General features: G+C 39.6%; 1 long non-coding RNA gene across 2 annotated transcripts in view; it reads left to right on the top strand.

The window, feature by feature from the left end:
- Positions 1-2,107: 2,107 nt before the first annotated feature.
- LOC102027732 overlaps positions 2,108-20,669 on the top strand; it is a 34,421-nt gene continuing 15,859 nt past the window's right edge. For both annotated transcript variants that reach the window (XR_263308.1, XR_001236770.1), the window contains exons 1-3: positions 2,108-2,204; positions 7,050-7,120; positions 9,437-9,522. This is a non-coding gene — a long non-coding RNA (uncharacterized LOC102027732). The remainder of the gene's footprint in view (positions 2,205-7,049; positions 7,121-9,436; positions 9,523-20,669) is intronic.

A 20,669-nucleotide genomic window follows, 5' to 3' on the forward strand; every position in this document is an offset into this window, starting at 1 on the left:
CAGTTAGTACCACTTCTTAGTCCATGACGAAAAAGCAAACAAAAAACCCCAAACTGTTCTGGGCCACCACAATGAAGTGATTACAACTGGCAGATTACACGCAGTGCACAAGCCATAAGCATGTTTCAGTGGACCCAAGTCATGTGTTTGTTTTTTGAATTAGTTACCAATATTCAATATTTGGAAGATTTCATACAAAAGTCCAGCTATTCAGCTTTCAATGAGAAAAGCTCCCATAGTAGTACCACGCTGCACATAGAGTAAAACACTTGAGAGGCCCTGATGGAACTATTAATGGCTATAAACTAATAAGAGAATGAGGAAGATTCACTTTGCCCATCACTTGGAGACATTCACTAATAGATGAGTTTCTGTGGATGGCCAGGTAGCTGCTAGAGATGGATGTATAGAGAACACATACTTAGATCAGCTCAAGGTTCCGTGAGTGCATTACTTGGTTTCAAAATTTCTAAGAGTGACTGCACCCAAGGGCATTATCTTTGCTTTTACCATGGAAATATCCACTTATCCATGGATACCAAATGCTGGGCAACTCAATTCCGAATCAAAACCACACTTCCCTCCCTGACTGGCAATAACTGAGAGAGCTACTGGGAGACGCTGCCGTGAAGACCTGGCTTACTGGTTTCCGGGCCTGTCCCCGTAACTGAAGATACTAGGCCATAGTGACAGGTGAGACTCCAGGCTTGAGATCAGCTTAACCAAGCAATGAGAATAAGAAGAGACACTGGCTTGTTTCCCAGCTTCCCAAGAAGGTGAACAGGTGGGGGCTGTATGTTCCCCATTCTAATGTAGGCCAAAAAATTTAATATCATGTTTCCACACCAGAGTGGGTTCAAACCAGTCCAGACACCGTCTTGCTTTCTCTCCTTTCTTATCAATGTCACACTTGCGCGCGCACACACACACACACATTCATACTCATACCCAACCACCACCACCACCACCTTAAAGACCAGGGAGCAGCTGAGGTTTAGAGAAAACAAAACAAAACAAAACAAAACAAAACATTTGCTTGAGTGGAAAACATGCCATTTCCCAATTCCAGGCCTCTAGATAACCTACTGAGACCCATCTCATCATCCCTAACATGTGCATGGTGGTCACCGTGCACCCTAACTTCAGATTTTGAACAACAGTGACAATACTGAATACTGTGCAAGGCTCGTAACTGTGAGCCAGGTGCATGTGGCATTTTCCTTAAATATCTTCCTTTAATCCTCTTGACACTTCCATGAGACAAGTACTGTAATTATTTCTGTCTTAAGGCTGAGGTAGGTGGAACTCAGGAATATTAAACAGGATTTCAAGGGCACTTGGACAGTGAGTGGAAGAGCCAGGATTCAAAGCTGATTTCTCTAATCCAGACCCAGAGTGACTGGATATAATCGACTCATCTCTTAGTTGTCGTGGGGAAGGCACTGTGGCATGTGCAGCAGAAACTGCGGCATGGTGGGTAAGCAGTTTCTTCACCAGCAGACTGTGAGCACGTGTGAGCGGAGAGACTCGGAATTTGAATTGGGGTGTGTGTGTCCACTTGGTGAAGGCAGGGTTTGCAAGACCGTACAAAAATACCCTTCACAGTGTCTGTCCCCAGGAAGACAGAGTCTACAAACAATAAGCGACAGTGTGGAAAATCCTAGGAAGGCCAATTACATGGAGTGGTCTGGGGCGAGAACTCCAGCTATGAATTCATCCATGGGAGAAAATCAAGTAGGGGTAACTTTTGATTTAGGTCTTTTGAGAACAGAAGACTAGAACAAATTAAAGCAAGTACCCACGCCCCCATGACCACTCACAGATGTGCACCTGCTCCCTTGTGTTTATAGAGGAGTGTGAGGAGAGAGGAGAGGTGTGGGTAGGGATTACTGCAAAATCGCACTGTGCCTCCTGTCCAAGTGGCTTTTAAACAGAGTCAAAACTGAGAGCATCTTACAGAACATTTTATTGTCACCTAGGTGAAGGAATCAGGCCTCATTCTGCTTTTCCCTCATGAAGAACAAGCAAATCCAGGGATGTGTTCTGTAGTCTTCCCCGACTTCCCCTAATTCATATTGCATATTTTCTAACCCCAGAGAGACTGCAATGTGGCAGAAGCTGCAGTGGACACTGGGTACAGCTGGTGACGTATCCATTCCCCTAAGGACACCGCATGCCCATTCTCTAGCCCTGTGACTTTCAAGGTTTGCTTCTTTTTTTTTTTTTTTTTTACAGAAAAAAAGTAAAGCAAAATTTCATAACAAAGTAATAAGAAAAGAACAATAGTTAGTACATTGAGTATTGTTATCATTAGTTAATCAGCTTATAAGATATGGGCTTATAAAATTCTCCAAATGGTATTAGCACAAACCTTTCTGTTCAATGAACTAAGAGAAACTAGTAGTGTAACTATTTTGTATTTTGTTCCTTTTCCCTTTCCCTTTCCTTCTCTTTCCCCTATCCTGGTTCCTTTTTTCTTTTGAACAATTTCTTCCCATTTCACAATATCTAGTGTGCATAAGGTTTGCTTCTAAGCCCTGCAGCAGCCTCACCCGACAAAGAACTGCCCTCCTCCGCCGGCCCCATGCTGCCAGGCCATGGTGCGAAGGGTCAAGTGGACTCACAAATGCCCGGCATCTGCTACAAAGAGGATGGGGCCGCAGGCAGTGCTCCCAAGCTCCTCTGCAAATCAGACTGAGCTCAGGCTGAGCGGGAGGCACCACTTGAAGCAGTATCGTTTGTTGGGTTCTAGCACTTCCCAGTCCTGTTTCCCTTGCTTCTAGGAGCATTTTCTTCCTTTTTTGGAGTGGGGTTCTGAGACTGAACCCAGGGCCTCACACTGAGCTGCATACCCAGCCCCTTGTGAAATTTTTTAAAGACAGGCTCTCACTAAGTTGCTCAGGCTGAACTCACACTTGTGATTTTCCTGCCTTAGCCTCCCGAGTAGCTGGGATTACAGGTATGCATCACTGCCTCCAGCTAAGAGCATTTCCTTAATAAACCACTGACATGCAAATCCTTCACTCAGTATCTTCCTGAGAGAATTCAATTTAAGAGGAAAAAGTAATGAAAAGAATCCTCCATGGCTTCACTCACATGATGTTCAGCTGCATTTTATAGCTCGGGGTTCTACTTTGCCCACAGGACGCATCTAGAACATTCTCTGAAGTGAACATCCTCACTCCTGAGGCCACACACTTCTTCCTGAGGGCCGTGCTACCTGTTTATCTGTCACCCCTGCCACCACGTTGTGGCTCCTGCTGCTCAGCCAGGCTCCAAGGACAAAGATTCTGCAAACATTCTACTCTGCCCTGGGCAGGAGCTCTTTAACCCAGCTCTGGTACCCAAAATTGAAAGTGAAAAATCAAGAAGTATAACAAGAACAGTGATCTCAACAAGAAGTATGGAGGGAACGTCATGATGTCAGCTCCACCCAAGACTTGTGGCGTGATGACCTCCACCCCACACACATGCTCGTGGCTTATTGTGGAGGAAAAATGCAAGTGCCTGGCACTTTCCCCTACTAAGCTCACAAAGATATACTATTGGGTCCTGTGAAACATCTTAAATCAGGACAATAGTAATATAACTTCTAATTGTGAAATGATTTTCTCTTAAAAAGTGAGAGCTTTTTCCAGTTATTGAGGTAGCAAAACAAGGCCCAACCTTTCCCTTTTCTCTCTGATAGCCACGATCCTAGTCAGCCCTCGAGCTCCTCCCCTCCTCTGACCAGAGAGCACTGCCAGGGACCACTGCCACATCCCCCTGCCTCCTCCCTGCTACCTCAGCAGCTGCCGCTGCTCTCTCCTGCAGGCCTAAGAAGAGCTGCTATTGCTCCGCAGTTGGATCTTTCTATGGCAAGAAAAACTACAAAAGGAAGATTTTATTTTTTTCAGCCTAGAGTTGGAATACCATCATTGAGTTAGGATAGAGAAGCAGGCGCCCTGAGAAGTCTGAATCCACTCACGAGCAGCAGACTTTTCAGGACACTGCTCCCTCATACCAAACAGTCTTCACAACTTCAACGCACTAATTCAAAATGTTTTTGAAGGAAAAATTGAAAATCCTCTTTAAACATCCTTTTAAGAAAAGATAGCCAAGTATTTTACCTGAGTCAGCAATTTATTGCATGAACTTCTTTAATCTTCAGCAATTTATTTCATCCTGTTTAATCCTGTTAATCTTTACATAATTCAAATATTATGTAACTCATAGTTATGAATTATATAAATATTTTGAATCTTACTTCAGTATATCCCTCTATTGTACAACACAGATCAATTCATGAAGCATGAACAATACAATGGGAAACATTAGAGAATTATTCAGTAAGGTTTTTTTTTTTTATCTGAGACAGGGTCTCCCCATGCAGTTCAGGCTGCCTTTGAGCTCACTTTGTAGCCCAGATTGGTCTCGAATGCCCAATGATCCTCCTGCCTCAGTCTTCCCAGTGTAGGGATTACAGGCATGCACCATTGCACCCGGCAAGAATTATTCAATAGGAACCAAACAAAATGAGAATGAAATGCTATAGTGACTGCGATGCTGGAGCGCATGAATGTGAATAGTATGGTGTTAAGCTTAGGGGAATGGAATGACCACAGGTTTGGGATGAAAGAATTTACAGCCTGATTCCCTGCTCCAACACTGTGGAGCTGTGTGACTTTGAGAAACTTACTTCACCTCTATGAGCCACATGCCTAGGTCTATGAAATGAGGCTAATAACACCTTTCATGGCTGGGGTCAGAATGTAGATTAAAGGGAATGTATATGTAACAAGACAGAACAACATTTTGGACATTTGGGGATCAGCCTAATTCCTACCCCACTGTATTCTTTTTACCAGTAGGAGCAGGTAAAGGGTTGGATAACCCTTCTCAAAGAAATTATGGAGGGCCAAGAAGAGAGGTTGGTGGTATTAGGAATATTTTTAAAGGAGAATACAATTGGGGTGAAGGTAGTAAGAGGATTCTTAGAAGGGACACAGAAAAAAATAACCACAAACAAAAAATTGACAGATTTCATCAAAATTAAGAACCTCTGCTCATTAAAGAACACTATTAAGGATGTCCCTAGGCAAGACATAGGGGAAAATTGTATGTAACCAACAACTGTTATTAATTGTACAATAAAACCTCAATAAACAACTCCCAAAACTTGGCAAAAAAAATTTTGATCAAAGACTTCATAAAGCAAGATATATAAATGGCCAATGAACTCTACAAATGCACTCATGTCATTTCTCATCAGAAGAACACAAATTACAATAAAAGAGTACTGCAACACCTGCCAGATTTACTTAAATAAAAAAGACATATTCCACCAAATGTTGATGAGGTTTATAGAGGTTATGAAACTCTCATACACACTGGTAGGTTATAAAGTGGCATGACCCTTTGGGAAAGGCTTGACAGTTTTTAAAAGAAAATTAAATGTGTGCCTCCCCCCAAAGCTAGCAACCCTATACCATGGCATACTCCCCACCCACAAAATGAAAACATGTATTCATAAGAAGACTTAATCCAAAACTTTCATAGCAGCTTTATTCCTAATAGTTAAAAACCAGGTATGATCCAGAAATCCATGGGAGAATGGAGAAATAATCTGTACTATGATGGAATAGTACTCAGGAGTAAGAGGAAAAGAATTCCTGATAAATGCAATAACAGGGCTGAATTGCAGACAAGTAGAAAGAAGCTAGAGTAGATACTATATGTCAAGAACTGAGAAGGCTCTGAACCTTTACCCTACTTGCAAGCTAACCAGTTAGCCTGCCACATTTTATGGATGCTGGGTGAAGATATGGGACTCCTGAGTCAGAGACAAATGACTTTACTTTTCACAGCTATTAGCAGTAGCCAGAGGATCAGCATTTTCTTGGGCTGGTTTCCAAGCACAGATCCCATCGAGTGACATGACACGGGTCCAGCAGCAGCTGCGCAGGCAGTGAGAATGTCTCTAAGCCCAGTCAGCCTGGTTCTTCCGTCGTGGGCAGTAAGCACACCTGCTTTTTGCTCCCAAAGCAGTTTTCATTCCAAGGCTGCCCATTCTACAAACATCCTTGAAATAAGTTGGCATCAAAGGCCATTCGAGCCTCTGCTAGCAAGATATACAGAAACGTGAGCAATGGGAGAACTGCATTCCAGAGCTGTGTAATTTCACTTCCATGAAATTCCAGAGTGCTGAGGCATTTATACAGAAGAAAATTAAAACAATGCTTTTCTCTGGTTTGGTGGGGGGAGAGGGTCATGGCAGGGACCTGACAGTGCTTTACTTGTATACCAAACTACATGGGTTTGCATATTTGTCAAAACTCAGTGAAAGTACAATTAAGATTTATGCATTTCATTTTTAGAAAATTTTACATCAAGAGAAAAAATTGTAAATGAATATTGAACTATAATTAATAATATGCATGCCAAAGTAATTAGAAGGAAAGTACATACTATCTATAATTTTTCTTGAAAAGCTCTGAAAGTGCTTTAATGGAGTGACAAAGGATGAATAGATGTGTAGCTGCACATAAAGAACATGTAGTAAAATGTTCATGGTAGACTCTAGATGGTGTTGTGTGTATACTCATGCTCTGCATACATTTCTCTCGACTTTGCTGTTAAAGTAAGTGAAAGTCTAAGAATAAAACATTGATGAATATTAGGAGACGGTCTTTGAGAAACGATAAAAGATTATAGAGTTGACCAAGTAATGATTTTAAAAGAGCATTCACATCACAAAATGCACCCCCTGGGAAACCCATATCTGCACAAATGAAAGGGTGAATGACACACTGTGAAAATACATGTAATACATCTGATCTTCAGGTTGTTTAAATTCAGCATTCTTATAAGCCGAAAAGGAAAAAATTAGTATCAATTTGCAATGGTCTATTCACAAGGGTTGTGAATAGACAATGCACATAATGAACATAAAGTTAATAACCAAAATAGCAAAATGTGCAGCATCATTAGTGAAAAAGATGCAAACTAAAACATTAAAAATGGTTTTTTTCTGTGTACTTGACAAAGACATTTTAAATGATTGTTCTTAGTGTTGCAGGGCTATGATGCTGACTCCATTGGTCAGACTGCGTGAGTTTGAGTCTCAACTCCTCCACTTGAGGTAAGTGACCTTGGATGGGTCTGTTTCTCAGTATTGGGCTGTAATAGTGTCCGTTACTTGAATGTGTTCCACGTGTCCCATGCAGAGAAGATGGCCACAGGCCAAACCCTCCACCCCACTCAGAGCCCGGTATTAGCAGGCCTCAATCATGGACTCAGTCACAGTGGAATGACTCTTCTATGATGAAAAAGTGCTCCAGGTATCTTTCAGATAAATATATAACTACCTTTTTTTTTGTACTGGGAATCAAACTTAGGACCCCTCCCTTGCCAGGCAGGCGCTGTGCCGCTGAGCAACATCCCTGGCCCATAATTAACATTTTATACAAAGAATATATGGTTTTCTGAGGATAAACATACCTAATTCAATTTTTGAAGGGTATAAGTGTAAAGCATATACTGTTATTTTCCCCAAAAGTAAAACATTTACTAGAGCTAGCACAAAGGAACACATATCTTAATGAATCCATTACAAACTCACATTAGAATTTTTATTCCTTTTCTCCTGTCATAAACAAGAAAGAACAAAAATCACCTAAGTGATTTCAGCCAAAGGTTTGTCCACCTTGCCGCAAGTTTAAAATTACAATGAAATAGGAGAAGACACACAAAGCTGGGTTTTTAAAGTTTTAGATGCAGCAGCACCTCAGACTGAAGCAATCTTTGGGCCATTTTGCCGGGCTCCTTTCCCCCTCTGCTGTAGCAGCCCTAGAATGGTCACTGGTTGGGTGTGAAAGTAATAGCCCCTCATGGCCAAGGCAGATGTAACCCTGGGTGGCAACTTCAGCATCAGCTCCCAGATGGGGCACAGATGTCTCCCTTCCTTACAAACCCACGGACCTTTCTTAAAATTGCAATTTCAACTAAAGCACCCCTTTTTCTAGACTTTAGTAATGGAATTTCCTGTCACTTGTGATTTTTAAAATTAGTCCACTCTAGTTCAAAAGTGTCAGTCTGCTACCTAACTCAGCCCAGCCCCTTGTCACAGACTGTTGGCATTCAAGGATATAGAGTTTGGCATCGTGGAATGTCAAGAGGGCAGGGCCTGGGTTGTGTCTGAGATGCCACTTCCCTCATGAGGCCAGGCCCAGTTCCTCCAGGAGGGGTGGGAGGTAAGAAGCCACGGTGGAAATCTTCTCTCACGGGGGTGCTAGTAGACATGGGAATTGTCTTTGTTCTCTGCTCTGGGGAACCTTGGTACGATTTGATCCAGTGGGAGGTCTGCCTAGGTTTCTTCTTTCTCATTTTCCTTCTGGATCCTTTGCCTGGTGAGAGATTCCCCTCGTCGTGTCTCCAGGTGCCTCCTCCTTTCCATTAGAAAGATACTGACCCAAGCCCTTGGACTTCCCTCTCTGGGGGCATCAGCTGCAGCTTCTGCATGATCCTGCTGATTTAAAACTCAAGGTCACGCAGGAGGTCAAGTTCAGGTGGGTATGGCCTCTGACAAAGTATAGGGTATTCACCTGACCTGACCATCAGGCATCCTGGTGATGTGGAGGGGATTTCAAAAAGCATCAGAGATCGCCTCTGGTTAGAAATGAACAATTATATTAAATCTCTTGTTTCAGACCTCACTGACAATGATACTAGGTGATTTTCCCCAACTAGTGCAATTATTGCCTTTTTCAGTAATAAAGTCCTGTTATTGTTTCCTTATTTTATTTGGCATGAATCTTTCCAGAGCAATCATATACTTTTTTTTTTGCTCTACTAGGAATTGAACCCAGGACCTCTACACTAAGCTATACCCCCCAGTACCCCTATACTTTTTTTAAATCAAGGTCTTACTGAGTCACAAAAGTGTCCACATTGGCTTGAACTTTGGATCCTCCTGCCTCAGCTTCCCAGAGGATACCTGCTGGGATACAGGCCTGTGCAGCGAGAGTCAACTAATCCTATACTTGTTTATAGTCCTAAGCAGCATACACTGCTCACGTCACACTCTCCTGAAGTCTTCAGGGTCATTACAAACTCCAGTTGGTATTTAAAGGTATAGCGATGTATCATAACACATTCAAAAGCCATAAGACATATGCTGGCTCTTTACCCCAAACAATGAACCACCCCCAAATTCACTGTTTTTGAATTATTTGTTTGTTAGAGACTTTTTGAAATTTCTCTTGGGAGCAGTCTGGTGGCCTCTCTCCCTGCAGCATTCTGTCCCTCATCATGCAACGTGCCCGGTGCTTGGGTTTGGAAGCCAGATGACCACATGCACTCAAACTTCACGAAAACCAGCAGTGAACAAGCTGTGAGAGTGGGCCTGAGTAGGTTTCAAAGCAACAAAACATGTGACCTTCAATTATGTGTCATCTAGGTTTGCCACCCAAAGACCACTTGTGGTTACCTTTTGGTTCTTGGATGGGTAAAGGATGGACAAGGTTATAGACACCTGAATTCCAAGTAAGTAATGCTTCAATATGGAAATGAGGTATGGAGAAGAAGGATTGAGTCTCATCACTGGGTCATTACTTCAATAAAAATCCATCAAGAGCTGAAAATATTTGGTGCACCTGTGAAAATGTTTTAATGTCACCCAGAAGTCAGTTATTTATTTACCTGGCCCATATCTGGAAATTAATTCTGAAAGCTATTTATATTTCAGGGCTGTCCCCTGAGTCACTCTTTAAAGGATGCTATTTCCAGCATGAGCTCAGGCATTCAGGGCAGTATCCTGGGGTTTTCAGTTCAAAAAAATCAAATTAGTACAGCTGGGCCATTACCAAAAGCCATTAGAAGTCTTCGGTTCCCTTTCTAACAGCTCCCTCCTCTCCTGTATCTTTCTGCCATTTTTTTATGAATTGCTTTTGGCACAGGCTGCAGGCAAGTGAGCATCCAGTTAGAAGCTCACCCAGAATCAAAGTTATATGACAATGTTGATCTTGGCTCTGAAAGTCAGAAAGAGAGTTCCCGCTTTGGCAAAAGATCTTCTCCTTTATCTCTTGTCGAGGATGTTCACTCATTCTTTGTGGCTTTTATTAGCCTCATATCAGTGTTAAAATGGACACCCCAAGATAATGAAAAACGATCGCTAATGTCTTTCTCAATTATATTTTCAGATTTATTACAATTATTTTCTGTCTGGGCTTGTTATAACTATCTTCCAGTGTAGTCACAAATGCTAACACCATGACCTCCTCTCTCCCTTACCCCTAACCCACTCACCTGCTCCTGCCATTCCACATCCTAATTCCTCTGGAGTCACTGTTCTTTAATAAGCCCACTAGTTTACTTAGGGTCCACATCGTTATCCACCCAGGCAACTCCAGGAGCTCCCAACTGAGCCCTGGGCCATCCTGAGTGCTCAGTGCTTCTAGGAGTGGTGCAGCTATACTCAGATAATAGTAAGGACAAACAGCAGCAAAACCAAAAACCTTCTTCCCCCATCGCACTCTCACCCTAGAAACCTTTTTCCATAACATAAACAGAGGAATTTTCTGAAAACAAAAATCTAGTATATAATTTATTTGCCTGAGATCTTTCAATGACTATCAATTTTAAAGATACAGCTTAAATTTCTTACCATTCTGATGACATCATTCCTGCCCTAAATGGATAATTTAATTTTTTCTCTTCAAATCAGCGTTGTTTTCTCCCTCTAAAGCTTTGCACACTCCGTTTTCTGTTTCCCTGTCTCTTATCCTAAATTCCTCCCTTACTTCAACTCCTCATTCTAAAACCACATATTTCTTCCTGGCCTGCCCAGCAATCCCTGGAATGAGCTAGCTCCTTCCAGCCAATGACCTTGGCGCTACAGGCTGCTGGTCTGAGTTATTCATTTGGCAGTAACTGCTCAACATCTCCTGGGTGCCATGTTAGGGACACAGTGTCAATTAGAAAGGTAATGCCCACGTTCCCATGCAATTCATGTTCAAAGGAGCAGAGTAAATGAGCAGTCTCTATAGTGCTGTAGGAACAGAAATCCAAGTGGGGTAAACCAAAGAGTGGTTTGGAGTGAGAAACTGGAGACAAATTAGTTCATTTTGCACTTTTTATTTATTTTTGCATCTTCTAAACTGTGACCTAGAAAAGAGCAGTGACATCTTACTTATTGATACAAAAGACTGCACAGCAGTGCCTGGCATGTAGTGAGTAATTAATAAATGTTGGATTAAAAAAAAAAAAGAAGGAAAGGAGAAAGGAAGGAAGGAAATGTAGAGATGACATCTCCTGCTCAGCTTCTGCTGCACCAGCTGTTCAGTAACAGCAAAGTGAAGGCAGAAAACCAAAATGCCAAAGTCAGCACATCACAGACTTCCCCAGTGATGGACTGATGCATAATCTCTTTTTGTATATTAAAGGTCAGAAGGAATTGCAATGCACAGCTAAGCACAGGAGCTCAAAGGTGTAAAGGATTTTATAAATGGTGCAGAGTAAGATCCAGAACTCATATCAGGGCTCATAAAATCATGGGTGTTCTTTGCAGGAAGACTGAGAACACAAATGCTGATTATAATACTACAGTGTAAGTGAATCGACAGGAAAACTAAGCATTCTTTAGCTATGAAAAAGTAACATTACTTCTAGTCTTTTGTGTGAACTGTTGTCTACATTCAATCATGTATTAGCCCGTTTCCTATCAGTATAGCAGAATAATTGATGCAATTAGCTTGTAAAGAGAGTACGTTTGCTTTGGTTCATGGCTTTGAAGCTTCCAGTCCAAGACTAAACCAGAGCTTCTCATTGCTCATACTGTGGTGCCAGGGAGGAGTACCAGGAACTGAAAAGCCTTCCTTTGTGATGTAAAAGGCAGTTAGCCTGTCCTGTGCTAAGGTCTCTTTTTTCATATTATTTGTGCTCAAATCTCCACCTGAGGTGGAACAGTGTTCCGGGGGTTCTGATATGCAGACAAAGTTGGCTGACACAGAAGCTCCCAGAAAGACCTTTTTCTTATGAAACTGCATTACACAATCTTTGGTACTTACCTATTTAAATACCCTAAACATGACAATGATAAGAAAATACTATGTGTTTCATTACTAAAAAAGCTATTTCATTAATGTTTTCTCCCCAGCAATGTATGAAAGCTAGTTCCGACTCTCAAAACGCAAGCCTTTCAAAGGGAGTAATGAATGTGGAAAAGTCTGCAGCCCTTTCTTTTTCTATTTTCTGCTGAATTCACCAAATGAGTTGGGCCCTGAGGCCAGGTTTACGTAGGCACAGCACTATTTCCCCCCAGTCTGTGAAGCTGTGTACCCACTCAGCAGCACTGGTTAGAATTCCTGTCAGTATCGGATCTGACTGGGCTCGGATCCTTTGCTAAGAACTTTCAGTCTGGTAGATTTATGATGGTTGGACCCAGAGTCAAACCTCAGAAGTAGAAGAATTTTATTCAGTTCAACTGCTTCATTTTTAAAAATCCCTTTTTAAAGCTGCAGAATATAACATCGATTTGGAAAACAAAAACACTAAAGATATCAATGCAATCATCTACTGTATAACAATGTGAACTACATACGACCACTTCCCAGATCAGGAAGTGGAACTCCGGGAGCAGCTGAGACGCCCCTCAGCCACATCTTCTCCCCAAACCCACCTTCTACCTACACACAGAGCCACATCCTTGGTTTCCTTCGTAATTTGGCTACCGACACCCACATCCTAAACTCTACTTATTGTTGTTTGAACTTTCTATAAATAGAATCACAAAGCATTCTTTGAATGTCTCGCTGTCTTCATACTACATGTTTGTGAGATTCATATAATCATTCTGCATAGCTCTAGTGTATTCATTTTTATTACAGAATAGTATTCCATTATATGAATTTACCATGGAGCATTGGAGTATGGAGTATTGTCCATTCTAGTATTAAAAAGTTTCATTTTTATCCAGTTTGCAACTATTTAAAATAATGTTGAGAGTTTGTTAAGTATTTCCAAGGCCTACCTAGCATTTTAGGAAAAATTGGTATCTTTACACTATTGTGATTTCCAATCGATGAACATAGTATATTTTTCCACTTATTCCTATTTCAATTTCTATCAATATTTCATAGTTTTCTATATAGAGGTCTTACACATAATGCCTTACCTTTATTCTTAGATATATGGCTTCGTGATGCTTTTGTAGCTGGTATTTTAATTTTTTTCATCTTTTACTCATTGCTGAATACAGAATTGTAATTACTTGACTGTACATTTCCAATCTCACAGCCTTGATGAACTCTCACATTAATCTAAAATGCCTCTGTGGATTCTTTTGGGTTTTCTAGAAACAAAATAATGCCATCCAAAAATAATGAAGATTTCATGTTTTTCCCTTCAAGACCTTACATTCTTCCTGTATTTTGGATCTTTTTTTTGTTTGTTTGTTTGGTTTTTCTCCGGTACCGGGAACTGAACTCACGATCTTGCGCTTGCCAGGCAGGCGCTTTTGCCGCTGAGCTAAATCCCCAGCCCCTGTATTTTGGATCTTAAATGTCCCCTGAAGGCCCATTTGACAAAGGCTTGGCCCAACCTGCGGTCAGTGGGAGGCAGGGAGCCTCTGACATCCAGGCCAGTGGGAGATGGTCAGATCTTTAGAGGCAGCCCCCGTGGAGGAGACTGTGGGAGACCATCCTGTCCTCCCTCTTCTTGCTGCTTGTCTCAGTACTTGCTGTCGTGGTGGGAAGCTCACCAACTTGGGCTTCTGCCTTTTTCTTTTCCCATCCCATTGGATAAGACATCTAGTATAATGCGAATGGAACGGGGAATGGAAGCATCTGTGCCTCTTCTCCATGTCACAGTAGAGAAAGCTTCAAATACTTCACTATTACTATAATGCCTGCTATCGGCTTTTTTGTGTGTAGTATATAATACGTAATGAGCCTTTCTTTCCTGTTGCTAATTTTAAAAAAAAATCATTACTAGATATTGAATACTGATAAACTAATTTGGTAGTCAAAAGACTTCTCTTAGTATTTACGTACTAGAAAATTTTACTGAGAAGTTTTCCAAATCTTTAAAAAACAGGTACTCCTTGTCTTATACAAGGTGTTTGGAAAACTAGACAAAAAATAAAAAAGAAGCTAGCCGACAGTGCCTAATTTAGGATAGTTCAGCTTCTGATTTTTTCAGCTTTAGGATGGTGTGAAGTTGACATATGCTTAGCAGAAATCATATTTCAAATATTGAATCTTTTCCCAGGCTGAGATATGTGGTACAATCCTGTCTCTTGTGAGCTGGGCAGCAGCAGTGAGAGGAAACACCGACACTAGCGTGCAGTGTCATTAAAGCACAGTTCAGAGTATGTTAGACGTTGCTACCCAGTGACACCTTCAGTCTACGCTGAATTTACTGGGACATAACGCCATTGTAGGTGGAGCAGCATCTGTATTTTCTGAGTCTCGTGTAACCCAGGACACCAAAGCCAACTGGAGATAGCATGAGAAAATAAAAATATATCTCATCATCCTTTTAAAACATGTGTGCAAAAGTTTTTGAAATAAGTATAAAAATTATACTTAGCACAATATAGGCAATAATAAGGATCTTCTCAATAGATGCAGGAAAACATTCATAATAATTCTCCTTTCATTTATAATCATTTCTAAAAGTTCTTAATAAGGAACAAAATCAGCTTCCTTAATTTCATAATGGTTTGCATCAAAAGCTAACATCCTCAGCTTACTGGTAAATCTTTAGAAATATTCCCGTTAGAGTCAAGAATAGTATTTATCTTACCCCCTAGCACTATATGTTGGTCCAATTTAATGAAATAAAATAATGACAACTGAGAATAAGTGTGGAAAAGAACAAACAAAATGGCCTTATTTGTGAATACCATAGACTATACACAAAATCTGTGAACAAATAAAATCACTGAGAATTCAGCAAAATTTTAGTTATAAGACTAAAGTATAAAATGGCACCAATTACATTTCCTTGTGTAGTCAGCTGCACGATGCACTGTCCAATAGAAGACTACTCCACAAGGAAGGATGATAGATAGCGTCCGCAATGCGGTGGGTGGTTTTCAATGCATGATGCTGACTGACAGAAGCCAGACTCAGAAGGCTGCCTTCTTTTTTCCGGATAGTATTATGTGGTTCTTATTACTTAAATGATTGACAGATTTCACCAATGAAGCTATCTAGAGCCAGGACATTTTAAACTTTTAATCTGTATGCGATGATCATGTTTTTTATTTTTCTGTGAGCTTTGATAGTTTATGTCTTTTTTTTTCTTTTTGTCTTTTTCAGACAGGGTCTCACTATGCAATTCAAGCTGGCCTTGAGCTCACTTTGTAGCCCAGGCTGGTCTCGAACTCACAATGATCCTCCTGCCTCAGCCTCCCAAGTGCTGGGATTACAGGCATGCAGCACCACGCCTGGCTTTATGATGTAAACTGCTCTCCAGGAATGCTTTAAATTCATCCCACAAATGTTGAAATATTGTTATTTTCATTCCATATAAAGCACCTCTAACTTCCCCTATGATTTCCTCTTTATCCCATTAATCACTTAAAGGTGTAGTATTTCATCCTAAAGATTTTAGGATTTTTCACGTCTTTCTATCATTTGTTTTAAGTTTCATTTGTGTATGATGAAAGAATATAGTATGATTTCAACTTTATAAAATTTGCTAAGGTTTAGTTAATGGTCCAGAATATAGTCATTAAAAAATGTTTAGAAAAATAAGATAAGCAAAAACATTTTAAAAAATCTGTTGCCCAGAGATAATTAACAGTTTAATATGTATTTTTCAATTTTTTTCACTCTACTAATATATCAACATACTACTATGTCAATATATGTGTTTACACATAGACACATTCACAGATGGAGAATTGTGATGTTTGTACTGATGCCTTGTGGTCTGCTTTATGTCTGTAAGGCTGGACAAACCAGGGGCTGGCACAGGAATCCTGCACCACCCTGTTCAGGTCCAAATCCAGTATCGTCATTTATCAGCTACCTCATCTTGGGCAAGGGTCTTAAACGATTCTTGCATCAGTTCTTTACATGTAAAATGGGATGACAATAATCACACCAACCTCATAAGAGACAGTTATGAGAACAAATAATTTGAGTTAATATAAACAACTTAGAACAGCATGTAGCATTTGTTAGCATTATGTAAGTGTCTGGGTTTTTTTTCTATTACTGCTTTCCTCTGTCACAGTTGTAGCACAAGAATACACCATGATTTATTAGGCGGTATCCTAGGCATGAGCACTAGACTATTTTCAATATTCACTATTCCAAACCCACTGCGATAAGAGGGCACATTTATGACAGTATTCTTCCTTTGGATGGATTCATAGATGTGCAATTGGCATTGGAGAGGATGGGCATATTTTTGAAATTCTTAATGCTTCTCCAAGCGCCTAGAGATGGTTTCCTTTGATAAATTTTTTTATTAGTACATATTGACAGTACATAATCTTCATATTCCTTGCAGGGAGTTGGCACATGTATTTAACATATCTTGATTCTTCTTATTCCCATCCCCCCTTCCCTTTCCCCCTGTCTAGATACCTTCTCCAGTTTCACCTTGTTTCGAGTTCATATTTGTGACACATACTGATTACCTTCCTTGTGGGTAGTTGGTACGTGCACATGACACATCTTGATTCTTTTTACATCCTTTCTGCTCCTCATCCCTCCACCCTCCATCTCTCCATCCCCATCCATTTGCCAAAGCTCTATCTCCCTGTGTCCCTTAATGTGTCTTTTATTTTTCTCATTACTGCATTTTTACCTTGAATTCCTCATATGAGAGAAACTATCTGTATTTAAGCTTCTGTGTCTGATTTGTTTCACTTACCATTGCGTTTTCAAGTTGCATCCAATTTCCTACAAATGACTCAAACTATTATTTGATTTCTTCAAGATGGCCATTCTTTCTGAAGTAAGATGGTATCTGTGTTGTTTTGATTTGCATTTACCTAATGGCCAGAGATGCTAGAAATTTTTCTATGTATTTATTGGCCATCTGTATTTTTTCTGAGATGTGTCTATTCATTTGTTTCCTATTTTTTGACTGTGTCTTTTGGGGGGTCTAATTTTTTGCGGGGGAGTGGTTTTAGGTACCAGGAATCGAACTCACGACCTTGCGCTTGCCAGGCAGGTGCTATGCTACTGAGTTAAATCCCCAGCCCCAATACTTTGAAATCTCTATATATTCTAGATATTAGTCCTCTCTCTAAGATGCAGCTGGTAACATTTTTCCCATTCTGTAGGCTACCTGTTCACTGTTTGTGGTTTACTGTGCTATCCAGAACCTTTTAATTTGATATAATGCCATTTGTTGACTCTTGTTATTTCTATTATTTATGACTTAAAAGTTTACCAATTTCATCTTCCAGCTGGCTAAGACTTATGTTTTAACATTTAGATCACTGATCCATTTTGATTTGGGGGTAGTACCTGACAAGAGATAAGGGCCTAGCTTCAATCTTCTCCATGTGAACAGCCATTGCTACAGAGGCTGTCTTCCCTCTGCCGTGTTTTTGGCCCCTCTGTCAAGGATCAGGTGACTGAATGTGTCTGGTGTTGTTTCTGTGTCCTCTGTTCTGTTCTATTGACCCACATGTCTGTTTCTGCGCCAGCACCATGCAATGTTTTTAAATCACTACGGCTTTGTGGTATAATTTGAAGTCACGTATTGTGATGCCTCTTGCTTTTTTTTGTCCAGCATTGCTTTTGATATTCTGGGTTTCGTTTTGTTCCACATGAATTTTAGGAGTATGTTTAACCAGTTCCTTTAAGAGGGCTACTGGTATTTTGATTGGGATTATATTAAATCTGTATATCAATTCTGGAAGTATGACCATTTTGACAACATTGGTTCTGCCTGTCCAGGAACAGAGAGTATCTTTTCATTTTCTGATAATCTTTTGATTTCCTTTCTCAGGGTTTTACAATTTTTGTTGTAGAGCTCTTTCACGTCCTTCATCAGGTTAGCTCCTAAATATTTTCTTTTTCTTGATGTTATTGTGGATGGTATTGTTTTCCTAATTTATTTTTCAGTGAGCTCATTATTGGTGTAGAGGAATGCTGATGAGTGTTGCATGTTGATTTTATATCCTGCTACATTGTTAAATTTGATTATTAATTCTAGAGGTGTTTTGGTGGAACTTTTTTGGTCTTTTATATAAAGGATCATGTTATCTGAAAATAGTGGTAATTTTGTTATATATATGAGATTAAGAAAAACAAAATGATACAGATGATAGGAAATTAACAATGGTTGTTATATTGCATATTATCTTCAAAGTAGTTGTTCAGAATACCAGATATAGGCATGCAAAACTGATCAAACAATTAGGCATTAACTGTTCATTTCAATAAACCAATAGAAATTAGTAGTACAATTATTTTAGTTATCTTGTGTGTGTGTATATATATATTTCCCCCTCCTTCTCTCTTTCTTTCTCCTTTCCCCTATCCCAGTTGTTCTTTCTTTTCAGCAATTTATTTCCCTTTCACAATATTTATTGTATCTTTTGGGTTTTACTTTTTCAATTTCTTACACTTGGGAAATAATACGATGTTCACATATGCGGGTCTGATTTGTTTCATTTATTAGTATGTTCTCTAGTTGCATCCATTTACCTATAAAAGCCTCGAGTTTATCTTTTTTTTTTTCTGGTACCAGGAATCAAACTCATGACCTCACGCTTGCCAAGCAGGTGCCGTGACACTGAGCTAAATCCCCAGCCCCAAGTTTATCTTTTTTATAGCTGAGTAACATTCCATTGTATAAAATGTCCCATCTTTTTTATTCATTCCTTAGTTGATGGGTATTTGGGTTGTTTCCAAGATTTAGCTATGACAAATCGTGCTGCTATAAACATGGGTGCACACATATCGCTGTGATGTGATGTTTTCAGATCTTCTGGGAAAATACCCAGAAGGGGAATAGCTCGGTTGAATGGGACCTCTAATCTTAATTTATAGCAGCACAATATTTATATCACTGTAGTATGATGTTTTTAATTCTTCTCGAAATACAGCCAGAAGGGCAATAGCTGGGTTATATAGGACCTCCAAGGCTGTTTTCTGAGGAGTCTTCATACTGATTTCCACAGGGGTTGCACCAGTCTACACTCCCACCAACAGTGGAAAAGGTTTCTTTTTCCCCACAGCCTTGCAAGCATTTGTTATTGATTGATTTCTTGATGATAGCCATTCTTTCTGGGGTGAGATGGAATCTCAGTGTTGTTTTAATTTGCATTTCTTGAATGACCAGTGATGCTGAACATTTTTTGTATATTTATTTGCCATTTGTATTTCTTCATTTTTTATACCCATTTTTTGATTGGGCCTTTGAATTTGGGGGGCCTGGCTTTTTAAATTCTTTATATGTTGTAGATAGAAATCCTTTGTCTGAGGGACAGTTGGCTAAAATTTTTTCCCAATTCATGGGTTTTCTTTTTACTTTTTCAGTGATTTCCTTTGATGTGCAAATCTTTTCAATAAGATGAGATCGCAGTATATATATTCAATATATATATATTTTTTATCTCTTTCTCTTGCCTGATTGCTCTGGGTAATATTTCAAGTACTATCTTGAACATGAGTGGTAATTGTGGACATCCTTGTCTTAAGCCTGATTTTAGAAGAAGTGTTATCATCTTTTCTCCATTCAGTCTGATGTTAGCTGGTGTGCTGTCATAAATGGCTTTTAGTAGATTCATATATGATCCTTCTACACCTATTTTCTTCAAATTTTTTTATTATGAATAGGTGTTGGATACTGTCAAAGCTTTTTCTGTATCTATTGATATGATCATATTGTTTTCATCCTTGCTTCTGTTTATGTGATGTATTACATTTATGGGTTTGTGCATGCTGAACCATCTTTGCGTCACTGCGATGTAACCTATTTGGTCATAATGTATGATCCTTTTGATGATTATATTATATTCATAAAATTTCCCATATCTTATTAGAAATTTTTGCATCTATGTTCATTAAGGAGATTCACTTTTAGTTTTCTATTTTAGTTGAGTTTTGTCTGGTTTGGGGATCAGAATGATCCTGGCTTCCAGGAATGAGTTTGGAAGGACTCCTTCCCTTTTAATTTTATTAAAGATATTGAGTACTATTGGTGTTATAACTTCCTCGAAGATCATGTAGAACTCAGCAGTGAATATATCAGGTCTGGAATTTTATTTAGTTATACATCTTTTTATTACTGCCTCAATTTCAGTGCTTGTTATTAGGTTGTTCACAGTTTTTGTGTCTTCTTTGTTCAGTTTTGGTAACTTGTGCATCCGAGGACCTACGCATTTCTTCAAGATTTTTCAATTTGCTGAAGTACAATTTTTCATGGTAGTTACTAATGATCTCTTGGATTTTGGAGGTGTCTGTTGTGATTTTGCCTTTTTCCATTTTAATTGTTGATATGAGTCTCTTCTTCAGTAAGTTTGGCTATTTTGTCTATTCTTTCTTTGATTTGTTGATTCTTTGTATGGCTTTTCAGCCTTACCTTTCATTAATTCTCACTCTGATCTCTATGATTTCCTTCCTTAAGCTAGGTTTGAGTTTGCACTGTCATTGTTTGTTGAGTATCTTGAAGTTCATTATTAGATTATTTGAGCTGGCTCTTTTTTTTTTTTTTTT

Source organism: Chinchilla lanigera, unplaced genomic scaffold (genome assembly GCF_000276665.1).
Source record: "Chinchilla lanigera isolate Chin_1 unplaced genomic scaffold, ChiLan1.0 scaffold00065, whole genome shotgun sequence".
In the NCBI taxonomy this organism is placed as follows: Eukaryota; Metazoa; Chordata; class Mammalia; order Rodentia; family Chinchillidae; genus Chinchilla; species Chinchilla lanigera.